At 37.8% G+C, this 12,622-nt stretch overlaps 3 gene segments (V, D, J or C); 1 reads left to right on the plus strand and 2 right to left on the minus strand.

The window, feature by feature from the left end:
• Positions 1-12,622, plus strand: part of LOC309508938 (Ig kappa chain V-III region MOPC 63-like) — a 169,836-nt gene that overhangs the window by 138,397 nt on the left and 18,817 nt on the right. Inside the window, exon 3 of the V gene segment in view lies at positions 8,710-8,744.
• Positions 1-12,622, minus strand: part of LOC309508960 (immunoglobulin kappa variable 4-1-like) — a 112,539-nt gene that overhangs the window by 21,917 nt on the left and 78,000 nt on the right.
• LOC309509019 (immunoglobulin kappa variable 1-27-like) lies at positions 5,167-8,599 on the minus strand. The segment is given in 2 exons: positions 7,957-8,599; positions 5,167-7,873 (listed from the first exon to the last, which is right to left on the minus strand).

The following is a 12,622-nucleotide window of genomic DNA, read 5'->3' on the forward strand; positions in this document are numbered from 1 at the left end:
CTTTGGGTTCTAGCAGGATGCCGGTTATAACGTTTTTGTAAGGAGCGTTTAATCCACGACATATATTTAGACATTCATTCATCTGCCAATCAACGAAAACAGAGAATCTGTGGCGTGCAGGTGACATCATCATCGTTATGGTGTATTATTATACGTTTAATCTCACTATGTGTGTCTGTGCGTTAGAGCGAGAGGTAAGTGATTATTTCACACTATTGATTTTGTCTTTACCTTTGGACCTTTGGGGAGTTTTCTGTTTCCTGGCACGAACACACACTTCCTGTTTAGTATCAGTATTTCCGCGGTTTGAGAGCCCTTGTTAGTCGCTTGACGTCACAGTCCGGCTCGGCTCAAATATTCCCGAAGTGTAATGAGTTTAGGTTGGATGCATGTTCAATAAATGTTATTTTGTTTCTTTTTTTAGCAAATGTGTTGAATCAAATCTTATTCTTTCCAACAGAGTTAAAGGTACGACCCTAAATTAAAAGACCTTTGTCAGGTTAGACGCCGTTTTGAATTTAACAGATGAAAACGAGGCTGTTATAAACGAGGGATAGACTTGGTCTGTGTGTGAAATCTCTTGAGGAGGTGCTTATTTTGAACAAGTTATTACTTCACGACTGCTAAAAAAGTACATTCTATATAGTATGAATGTGTGAAAATAATCCAGAAATAATTCGCCATGTTGTCATTATCATGTGATGAAGTAGTAGGTCATCCGGGTACTTTTTGCCTACTCTCTTATGAGTACTTCTTTTGTCACATGCTGGTTTTTGCCTACTATTTAGTAGATAGGGAAGTATGGGGTTTTGGATGGCACTCATTGTATAAAGGTCATATGAAGGAGTTTTTAATCTACTGCCTTTTTTTGAAAAGAAGTTTCCTCATCTGAACAATCGGTATGTTAAACAACAGTGCGATCCATTAAACTCACTGTACTTATATCTCTCACAGCCTCGTCTTCATTCCTGTCTAAAAATAAATGCCTTCTGGTTTGTATTTCCACAGCATGAAGGAAAGATCTTACGCATTTATGAATGAACCGCTTGTTGGCATGTTATTATGATATCTGCTTCAAACATTACTGTGCTCATGATAACTTTAGTTAACTCTACAATAAGTAAATCCTCTTCAGCTAAATACTCTTAGACAGCGATGCCATAGAAATGTACAGAGCTAACGCAAAAACAGACATTCAAAGACAAAACTCTAAAGATGGCTGTGGACTTGTTTCTCTAAGGTCTATAACTAGAGGAGGCTCTGAAGAGTCATAAAGGGATATTTCACATAATAATGAAAACCTGTCATAATTTACTCACTCTCATATGCATGTTCCAGTCATGTATGATTTTCATTTCTTCTGCATAAAGTTGATAAATGTCTATTCACATGTATTGTGAACACGTGGTGCACATGAGACCAGTGACCAACAGGGGGAGCAAGAGACAATCCATCAGGAGCAGAAGGTTAAAGTTCATAAATGTAAAACAAAGACATAAGCTCTGCTCGAAATATTTTGTTGGTTAGAATTTGCTTTATGTGAGTAAAATATAGGCAATTTTTTTTAAATGATGACTGGAAAAATCATGGAAATTCATGATCATACAATGTAGAGGACTGACTGAAGTATAAACCAGAGAGTATAGGCTATGCAAACGGTAGTAACGCTGTTGTTTTCACACAACCTCATTTGTAATCTTATTAAAATAAGCCTTTAAAGACATCATGGATTTAATTACTTCCAGATCATTTGATTAGATTGTTGACTTGAGCTTTCTCAATCTCTGTTTGTCTGATCTGTGGTATATACTGTGAAAGTAATGAGAAGATTTTAAAAAGAAAAACAAATCTTTGATCATACACCAAATATGGAAATCATAATGTGGCCAAAGGTAAATTATTAGAAACAGAAATGAGTCCATTTGGTCCAAAAGGTTTCTCTCTTTCACGGCTCATTTTGCTCTGAATCAGTTCATCTGACTCTTGTACATGATGATCTAAACAGCGGCTTTATGGAAGATGATTAATAATCTATTCAAGCAACAACATGTTTATGATTCACTTTACAGTATGAGTGTATGATTAAGAAGGACAAATAATCATGCTTTATAATAATACATGAACAACTATATGATAATAGATAAACCAATTATCTGAAAACAATATGATCAAAATAATTTCTTATCTAATATTAATAAAGTGCTGAGAAATTGATATTAAGTTGATATTTGTGTTTCTTCACTGTTGTGTGTGTGTGTGTGTGTGTGTGTGTGTGTGTGTGTGTGTGTGTGTGTGTGTGTGTGTGTGTGTGTGTGTGTGTGTGTGTGTGTGTGTGTGTGTGTGTGTGTGTGTGAAAGTGAAAGTGTGTGAGCAGCTGCAGTTTCAGTTCAGTCACTGTGACTCTGACTGACGGAGGTTTTTGTACGACTCTTTATCACTGTGTGAATGTAACATCACCCACACAACCACCATAAGAACCTGTTCTGCAATGGAAACTCATACAGTAATAATGTCCAGCATCTTCAGCCTGGACTCCACTGATGGTCAGAGTGAAATCACTGTTAGATCCACTGCCACTGAATCTAGACGGAGTTCCTGACTGGAGGGTTTTGACATAATAAATCAGGAGTTTAGGAGCTTCTCCAGGTTTCTGTAAGTACCAGGATAAACGATCTCCACCGAACACATCTCTGCTGGTTTTACATTTGATATTCACAGTTCCTCCTGGTTGTTCTGCTGTTATTGAGGGACTCTGAGTGACGGTGATCTGTCCTCTACACTCTGAAACACAACAAGACGAAAATACACTCAAAACTTTGACAATATACTTGAAGAAATGAATTCATATCAAACTTGTGCTCCACAAACCTTGAGCAAATGCTGTGAGAGTCCAGATGAAGATGATGATGAAGGTCATGTTGATGAAGATTGTTGTGTGTGTCAGTGATGAAGTGTTAAACTCACAGCACTATAAACACTCTCACACACTGAAGACCTGATCAATATGCAAACACACTCCACATCATTTACCTGAAGACAGTCACTCATTAACAGACACAAAACACAATCACTGAAGTGAGAACAGAGTAAAAATGAATGGTTTTCATAATACTTGATCTTCTACAAACTGTTAAAAATGATATAATTCAATTCAGTTCTGAATACATCTACAAGACCAACTTTAGTATATTAATCTGAATATCTGCTGTGAGACTTTGAGAATATTTTTACTGTAGTTGGAGTGAAACGTCGCTGTGAATCCCCAAATTTTACACCAAATCCATGTGTGTTCCTGCAGTTTATGAACAGACATGAGGATCATCACACACACGAGTCTCTGTCAGTCACTGAATAACTGAGTTTGATTGAGAGTCGCACATGATATAAACATGTTCACTTTAATAAATTCAGTTAGTAATTCAGTGATGATGAGCTTCATAAAGCAGGGGAAGTCAGTGAGTTTCTGTTGTAATGATTTGACGGTGGAAACACAGCATTCAGAGAGTGAGGATCCAAATGCAGTTTATTTACAACTATAATCCAGTCATAGTCCATATATCAGACAGAGTCAAAGCACATGTTATCAGTCCCAACAAAATCCACAGATGCAGAACGAGAACGAGAAATTCAAGACTCAGAGAATTATCAGAAACAAAGAGACTGATGGAGAAAGCTGACAGTAACATGTGAACCAGAACAAACAAGACTTCATACTGAATACAGGACAGAAGGCGTTTATAGACAGTAATGAACTAAATGAACCAAGACACGCTGAAACAGAGGAATTGCTGCTTTTCATATATTGAAAAAAATATATTTACTAATATATCATAATCTATGTAATTTTATATTCAGCAATACACTTCATAATATATAGATGTGTGATCAGATATGGTACTGCATGTGTAATATATAATATATTGTAATATATTAATATATTACATAAGTAATATAATAATATATGATATACTTTATAGAATTATATACAGTCAAACCAAAATGTATTCAGACCTTCAACATTTCTCACATCATCAGTTTATCCGCTATAGTTTAGAAAATGGTAATAAAATATGACAAATATTAAACTGTGTCAGAACAAATTCATCTTGATAATGTCAGATAACTTTGAGCAAAACATGTTCAGGTCAAAGTGTCTGAATCATTTCTGGTCCCAAATTTTTATAAAATTTACTGGTAATCCACTTTATGAAGAATTATTGGGTATAATATATCACAGTTTACTTTATTTTGCTATCCTCACTTACATAAATGAACTATAGTGTCCTGCACACACTAGTAAAAAAATAAACAAAATGATATATCTGGTGTCTGAATAATGTTCGGTTTGACTGTAGAAAAGACGCACTCTCAGTTTGTTCAGTTTCTTCTTGAGTGTAATTCGAGACATTGAATGTTTGTCAGTTAACACTGTAAAGATGGTTATGGTCTTAATAGTATTTCTCTTAATGATCTGATACTTCAGGAGTAAAAAGGTTTATATTTGTAGAAATGAAGTATAAAGTTATAATAGATGGAGTGATGTGTGGAGACAGCGAGCTTCAGTTCCCAACACCAGTGCTTTAACAACGGCCGAAAACAACTCAATGTCAAACACTAGTTTTATTCTACAAATGTGGAGGATTTCAAGACTTCAAGAGGGAGCAAGGCCAAAACAACACACACAAACCCTCGGACTATTAGGGAGAAACTAACTAAGCTACAAAAATAAAGAAAAGTACAATAAAAATACTCTAACTCTCTAACACTTAAACTGGAGAAAACCAGATATAAAGGAAATGGCTCGACTCCACATCAGCTTCAGTCGCTCTTCTGCACCGCTTTATGCCTTTCATTCTAGACTGTGTGTGTGTGTGTGTGTGTGTGTGTGTGTGTGTGTGTGTGTGTGTGTGTGTGTGTGTGTGTGATTTTATTAAAACTCAGTCATTAAATAAAATATAATTATCTTCTTTGTGTCATTTTTGTTTCAGGTCTTTCATTAGATCAGGGCTTTAGCTCACATTTTATAAGTAAACTTCAGTCAGTGGAGCATGAACACTCCTGCAGATTCATGATGAAACAAGAACATGCGGACAAATCATGAACCTTTAGTGTTAGACACATTTAATAAGATAAAGAGTGTTATAGATTCATTTAAATATATCAGCCTGGTCTCATTGTTAATACGTAGTATTAATACGTAATTTTCAAAGATAGAAAACGTACGTTTTTTACGTTTGGACAGATGCTGAAACGTATGATATGGACGTATCTGCAACAATTAAACGTAACATTATTACGTTTTTACAGCTACAAAACGTTAAATATTTACGAATCTTTCATATCATTAAGATATCTTGATAATTTACCTTTTACCGTTTTATAGATAAATGGAAGATCCCTTAACCCTACTCCCAAACCTAAACATAACGTTACCCATTTTATACAGAATATAAAAAGGATAAAACGTACAGAGATGTGTAGGGAAATGGCAATTTTATTAACAATATAGCATTAAAAGATTTTTTTAGCAGCTAATCCTACTCCTACCCCTAAACCTACCCATAACAATTTCTTAAAACTACATAGGCTACAATTATGAAGAAAAACAACGTGTAACTTAATCACAATAATTTATTTATTGCGAAAATGTCAAAACCGGTACCAAAAGTCGTGCACATGACGATGTGTTACAGTCACAGTCCTCTCTTTCAGTATATAATAGTTTTGAATGAGGTATAGAGCAGAATTTAAGTTATTAATCCATGAAAATGTTAATCCGGCTTCGCTCTGTGTGAAGGCGCGCGCGCTTCTCCATTTCAAATGTAGTTTACCGACTGAAATACGGCATGTCGCAATCTGTGGCGAGAGCCAATCATAGACAGTATATAAACTGGACACAGCGACCCCATAGGTTTCAACGGAGAAAAGTGAAGCAAATTAGAAGCACTCATTTCCTGATTGCCGAGCGAACTGCGCAGACTCAAACTGAACTTGACGACGTGAGCAGCCTGTCTGACAGTTGTAAGTCTTCTAGTAGCTGTGCCAAGAGAAATCTGAATCATTCCCTTCCGAAACTTGCAGAGACGGAGAGCGTGAGTAGGTGCTGTCCATGAGCTAGGAGCAGGAGAAACTTTACGATTCTCTATGGGCTTCTCCCTTGACTTTATCGGACTTTATGCCTCCACGTCCCCCCGATTGACTGCGAGCTTCTCCTCCTGTCTCTACGGTAATTTCCAGAGAGTCGCGTGGTTATGACGCAATCGTTAGCCTGTTTTTACAAAAACTGCTTCTACGGGGTCATAACGTAAGATACAAGGTAATGGAGCATTTTATACATTGTCGTGTTTCTTTAGAAATAAATAATGGACAAATGGAGTCTTTAAACGCCTCAGATGTAAAGTTATTCGCTGTCAAAGTGACGCCAAAATGAATGGGAGTCAATGGGATGCTAACAGCAGGTGAAGGCTTGTTAGCCAATGGCGGCCGCCGGGGGTGGTACGGAAATCGAGAGCTCGATTACCCCCCTGGAGCCAATGAGCGTTTGATATCACTGCTGTAAAACATGTCGTAACGCTTCTTGAGGGCGCAATTTTTGAATTTGAATTCATCACGAGCGCGGGATTTGACAGTTACGGAGTCGGACTGCGCTGCTGTGATAGCCTGTGAAATGAGATGAAGATCACTCACTGGATAAAGGGCTGAATTTGGATCTCTTTCTTGCAAACGTATGGATCCTAAAGATTTGGATTATATCAAGCTAATAAAATTGATGTCGTTTGTGAATTTATGTTGGGTTTTGGTGTATTATTGTTCTATTGGAGAAAACGCATTTTGTGTCTCACTGTAAATAAACTAAATATTACAAAATGGTTAAACGATTAAATAAGGTATTTTTAAGGTTTTAAAGTGTATTCTTGTTTAACTGCATGTAGGTTAATCCTCCGAAACGAGTTTGCAGCAGAAAGCACGAACAGAGCGAAATGTTATTAGCCTATTTCTTGAGTAAACTGCATTTAATAAATGCGACTGAAAACGTAGGCTAATTGATAAGACATTTGAATGCAGTAGAGTCAAAACATTAATGCCACGATTTTAATATGCATAAATAAGAATACGTACAAATATGTACGTCGGTAGAGTTGTTCATACGTAAATAATTTACGTTTTTGTGCTTTTAATACGTAAATATTTTACGTTTTAGTGCTGTAAATACGTCAGTATTATACGTTTCTGTGTGTATAAAACGTAAGTAAATGTACGTATGGTAGAATTACACTTTACGTAAAAATACACACGTATTCTCATGAGATCACGTTGAATATTTACAGTAGCATGTGAAAAACTGAAATAAATGCTTTCTATTTCATGTAATATCAATGAAAATATCCTCAATGTTGTGTGTGTGTGTGTGTGTGTGTGTGTGTGTGTGTGTGTGTGTGTGTGTGTGTGTGTGTGTGTGTGTGTGTGTGTGTGTGTGAGTGTTTGAGCAGCTGCAGTTTCAGTTCAGTCACTGTGACTCTGACTGACGGAGGTTTTTGTACGACTCTTTATCACTGTGTGAACACATAGTCACTGCTGATCTTGTGGCGACTCATACAGTAATAATGTCCAACATCTTCAGTCTGGACTCCACTGATGGTCAGAGTGAAATCAGTTCCACCTAACTCTCCTTTCCCACTGAATCGACTGAGACTGTTATCATAGAGATCATCTACAGCATAAATGATGAGTTTGGGAGCTTCTCCATGTTTCTGCTGATACCAAGCTAAACCATAGTTAAAAATCCCAGTATCAGTTTTACAGTCTATAGTGGCGATTTGTCCTTCAGAAACATTCACAACTTCAGGCTGAGTCACAGTGATTCCTCTGGATGCTGTTGACAACAACATTATATGAGTTTCATCAAATGACATGAAGATTAAAGACTCAGAAATGACAAGCTTTGACTTCTGTTACCTGGAATAAAAGCGGTCAGAATCCAGATGAAGCTGCTGAAGAGATTCATGGTGTTTGTTGGGTTTGTACCGTGGTAAACAGCAGTGTGTTATAAAGTGTGTGAGTCTGAAGGCTATAAACACTCGGAGAGCTGAAACACGTGCCGATGCAAAGTGACTCTCTGAGCAAAAACCAGCTGGAGGAAAACACACATGAAAATGAACACATGCAGAAGAAACTGATCCAGTTTTGTGGCCTTTAATGTGTTTTATTCTCATGATCCAATGGAGTGTGTTTTCACTTCTTTAGGAGTTTAGAAATCATTTCTTCTTTATTCTGCACGAGTCTCTGGTTCAGAGTTCAGACTTTCTGATGAATCAAATGACAGTTTCATCACTAAAAGAAACAAGTATTTCACTGTGAACTCCATGAGAGGGCAAAGGTCATTCCAGAGGTCACAGGTCATCAACACTTATTAAAATGCTTTGAGAAACACATAATCATTTAGAAACTCCCAGTTAAGATGTGTAAAGATCAGTACAGAGTCTTTCTGATTATATTATTTATTTAGATTTAATAGTTTTCATGCATTAAGAGACATTTAGAGACGATGAGACTGTTCAATAATCCTGATGTTGAGTCTCATATCAGTGTGTGTGTGTGTGTGTGTGTGTGTGTGTGTGTGTTGTTGGTCTCTTTCTCTGCTGGAGTGTGTGTTCATTTGAGTGTGACGGAGGTTTTTGTACTACTCTTTCACTAGAATGAAACACTGTGGTGGACTTTCGGTGGAGGAACTAAACTGACGATCAGTAAGTCTTTTCTATTCTCTATAAAATGTTCTCTAATATGAACATTTTAGTTAATTCATTTTATTTTATTGTTTAGATTATTTCAGCAAGATAATTATTTGTGATGATCTGAAAATGCCATGAATGAACCTTAAAAAAAACATCTATAAGATGATCTTATTTGTCAACAAAATATGTTTTTGAAAAGCAATTTATCATTTAACTATTTTATTATTTACTTAAGTTTTATATTTCATATTGTTTTTAAATGTTATTTTAAATTTTACATTAATAATTTAATTATTATTGGTAACATTTGATTGTATTTTACTGTAGCCTATGGATTGCAGTATTTTATGATATATTCAATTATTTCTTGATATAAACAATTTTGTCTAATTAATAGTAAATTTAACAATTAAGGGTTTTTAAATGCATCCAAAGTTTGAAAAAAAAATTCATTTGTACATGAGACCCCTGCAGTGGTGGCTCAGGACCAAAGAGTTTCCCCGAGGGGCAACCCCTTTCGCATGATCAGGGTCACGCGTCGATGCTTACGTGCCCTGTGGAAGAAGCCTTGGTTCTTGTCCCCAGGATCCTGTGCTGGGAGCTTATTGTTGTCGCTTAACGCTTACGACGGATGCTTCCCTCACGGGCTGGGGTGTGATCATGGATGGTCGCTCGGTGCCCGTGGACGGGTCACCATCTCACCTGGCACTTAATCACCTGGTGATGATGGCTCAGGCTCTTCATCCCTGGGCACCAGATTCAGGGAGCAGACATCCTGTCGAGGCAGGGGCTGAGGCCCAGGGGAGGGAGACTCCACCCCGAGGCGGTGGAGCTCATATGGACTTGCAGACGTGGCAGTTCAGCGTCTGTACATGGTTTCCCTGATTGTTCTACTTCCGGGAGTTCTGGAGAACAGAGTTATGGGAGTATGGGTTTGGTCCCTGAGGGGGCCCAACTCATAGACTCGGGTCTCTCAACTGAGGTTGTTGAGGCCACGATCTCTCTAGAGCTCCCTGCACAGGAAACAAACCGGTTTCCTCCGTGGTGCGTTGAAGCAGGAGCAGTATGGCGGCTTTGTAGCCTTGTATTAGGGGTATCCCTACAAGAGGTGCGTGATGCGGTGGGCGGTTCCTTTCCGCACACACTCATCGGGTTTAAAACCTACTTTTGGGCTTCACTTCTGGGTCCCAGGTTATTCTGTCTTTGTTGTGCTCGCCTGATTTCACACAAGACAGGCACTGGTCACTATGGTGGCGTTGGTATAGACGTTCCCATAGCGTCAATCTCGATGCAACGCGAGTTCCCTTGAAAGGGAACGCCTCGGTTACGACTGTAACCTCGGTTCCCTGAAGAGGGAACGAGCGTTGCGTCACCTTGCCATACTTCAGGCGCGACTGTGATCGACTTGCTTCGACCTATCATCACCCAGACCAAACATTGACAATGTTTGGTCTGGGTGCGCTTTATAGCTTCCTGCCATGACGTCACCCGCCTATACGCCATTGGACTGATTTTACAAGTCCTTCATGATGCAATCACGCAATGCGTTCCCATAGCGTCAATCTCGACGCAACGCTCGTTCCCTCTTCAGGGAACCGAGGTTACAGTCGTAACCGAGGCGTTTTGTGATCCAGGGTCACATGTGACTTCTGAAAAAATACCATCAAAAAGGTGAAAAACTGACGAAGCACAAGAAAGTAATTTTCAAAAAGATCATATTGAGTCGTTTCTTCACCGTTGTGTGTGTGTGTGTGTGTGTGAGCAGCTGCAGTTTCAGTTCAGTCACTGTGACTCTGACTGACGGAGGTTTTTGTACGACTCTTTATCACTGTGTGAACACTGGACCACTGTGATAACTCTGACAGTAATAATGTCCAGCATCTTCAGTCTGGACTCCACTGATGGTCAGAGTGAAATCACTGTTAGATCCACTGCCACTGAATCTAGATGGAGTTCCTGACTGGAGGGTGTTTACATAACGAATCAGGAGTTTAGGAGCTTCTCCAGGTTTCTGTAAGTACCAGAACATACAGGAGTTCGGGCTACAGGGTGCACTTCTACTGAGTTTACAGCTCATCTCTACAGTTTCTCCTGGTTTGGCAGGTTTCACAGGAGTCTGAGTCACTGTGATCTGAGATCTACAGCCTGAAAAACAATTCCTTTATCAGTCCATAAAGTTTATTCATTTATTAGTCAATTTAAAGCTGTGTTAAAATCATATTATTTAAATGATTTATTTAGAATATAAACTGTTCACCTTGTAGTATAAAGCAGTATAACAGTGTCCAGATGAAGATGATGATGAAGGTCATGTTGATGAAGATTGTTGTGTGTGTAAGTGATGAAGTGTTAAACTCACAGCACTATAAACACTCTCACACACTGAAGATCTGATCAATATGCAAACACACTCCACATCATTTACCTGAAGACAGTCACTCATTAACAGACACAAAACACAATCACTGAAGTGAGAATAGTGTAAAAAAAAAATTTTTTTCATAACATTTCATCTTCTACAATAGCCAAAATGTAAAAAAAAAAATTATATCATTCAGTTCTGAATAAATCTACAGGACAAACTTTAGTATATTAACCTGAATATCTGCTGTGAGGATTTTTTTTTGAACTGTAGTTGGAGTGAAACGTCGTTGTCAATCCCCAAATTTTACACCAAATCCATGTGTGTTCCTGCAGTTTATGAACAGACATGAGGATCATCACACACACGAGTCTCTGTCAGTCAATTAAAATAATATGGTAAGAAATACCAGTTTGCAATATCATGACGCTGTTCATCACTCACACTAACAAATCAATGCATTTTCATCTAAAATATCAACGCATGAACAGGCTTGAATATTTTTTTTCTGATCTGTCGTCTGCTCTGCTTTGTGTGTTTCATACACAACTGTATGAGTGCTTTATCATTCAGTCATAATTTTATTACAATTCAATCAACATAGTTTGATGTGTTTGAGTCCATTTGTGTTGTTTTCATTTCAGGTATTTCATTGGATCAGGGCTTTTGCTCACATATTAATAAACTTCAGCGAAGCATTAAAACACCTGCAGATTCATGATGAACCTCACAGAGATTATGATAGATTGAAGATAAACATGACAGACACATATCACTCATCTCTCATGGTGTTTTATGTTTAATAGTTATTTAAAGTGTTTCAGTATTATAGAAACATCAAACTCTGAGGATGATGAACATCTGCTCTATTCTGAGAGAAACACAATCACTCCTGATGATGAAATATGAGTTTAACTCGCTCACTTTCACTGTGGGACTGAAACTAGACAGTTTTTGACTAATATAAGGCTTGTTCATATTCATTAGTTTACACTGTTTATACTTGTGAACAAGTTTTCAACAAAAAATCAGTTAAAGGTGTAGATTAAATCAGTTAAAACTTAATGTCAGTAAGTTAAGGAGTGGTATAATGCCCTTTTCACAAGATGTAAATTAAGTCTCTGATGTCCCCAGAGTGTGTATGTGAAGTTTTAGCTCAAAATACCCCACAGATATTTTTTTTATAGCATGTTAAAATCGTCACTGTTTGAGGGTGAGCAAAAACACACCGTTGCAAATGAGCTGCTGCTCCCGGCACAGAGGGCGGAGCTTCAAGAGCTGGTGTTTGTGTGTGTTAGCAGTTCCACAAATTTCAAAAACTTTTAGCCTTTTATGTTCAAACCAGCTGTTTGTTGAAGTCCGTAAAAAGCAATTTCTTTAAATGAAAATTTGAGGTTTGTAACTGTGACGGTCATTAGCTGGAGTGCCCTTGAGAGCCACCAGAGGGCACTCCACATCAGACTATCATGATTCACTCACAACTACATTTCCCATAACTCACTGCCCGGACTCATCATCCCTGATTGCA

This window comes from Leuciscus leuciscus (genome assembly GCF_965113295.1).
Source record: "Leuciscus leuciscus genome assembly, chromosome: 11".
Taxonomy (NCBI): Eukaryota; Metazoa; Chordata; class Actinopteri; order Cypriniformes; family Leuciscidae; genus Leuciscus; species Leuciscus leuciscus.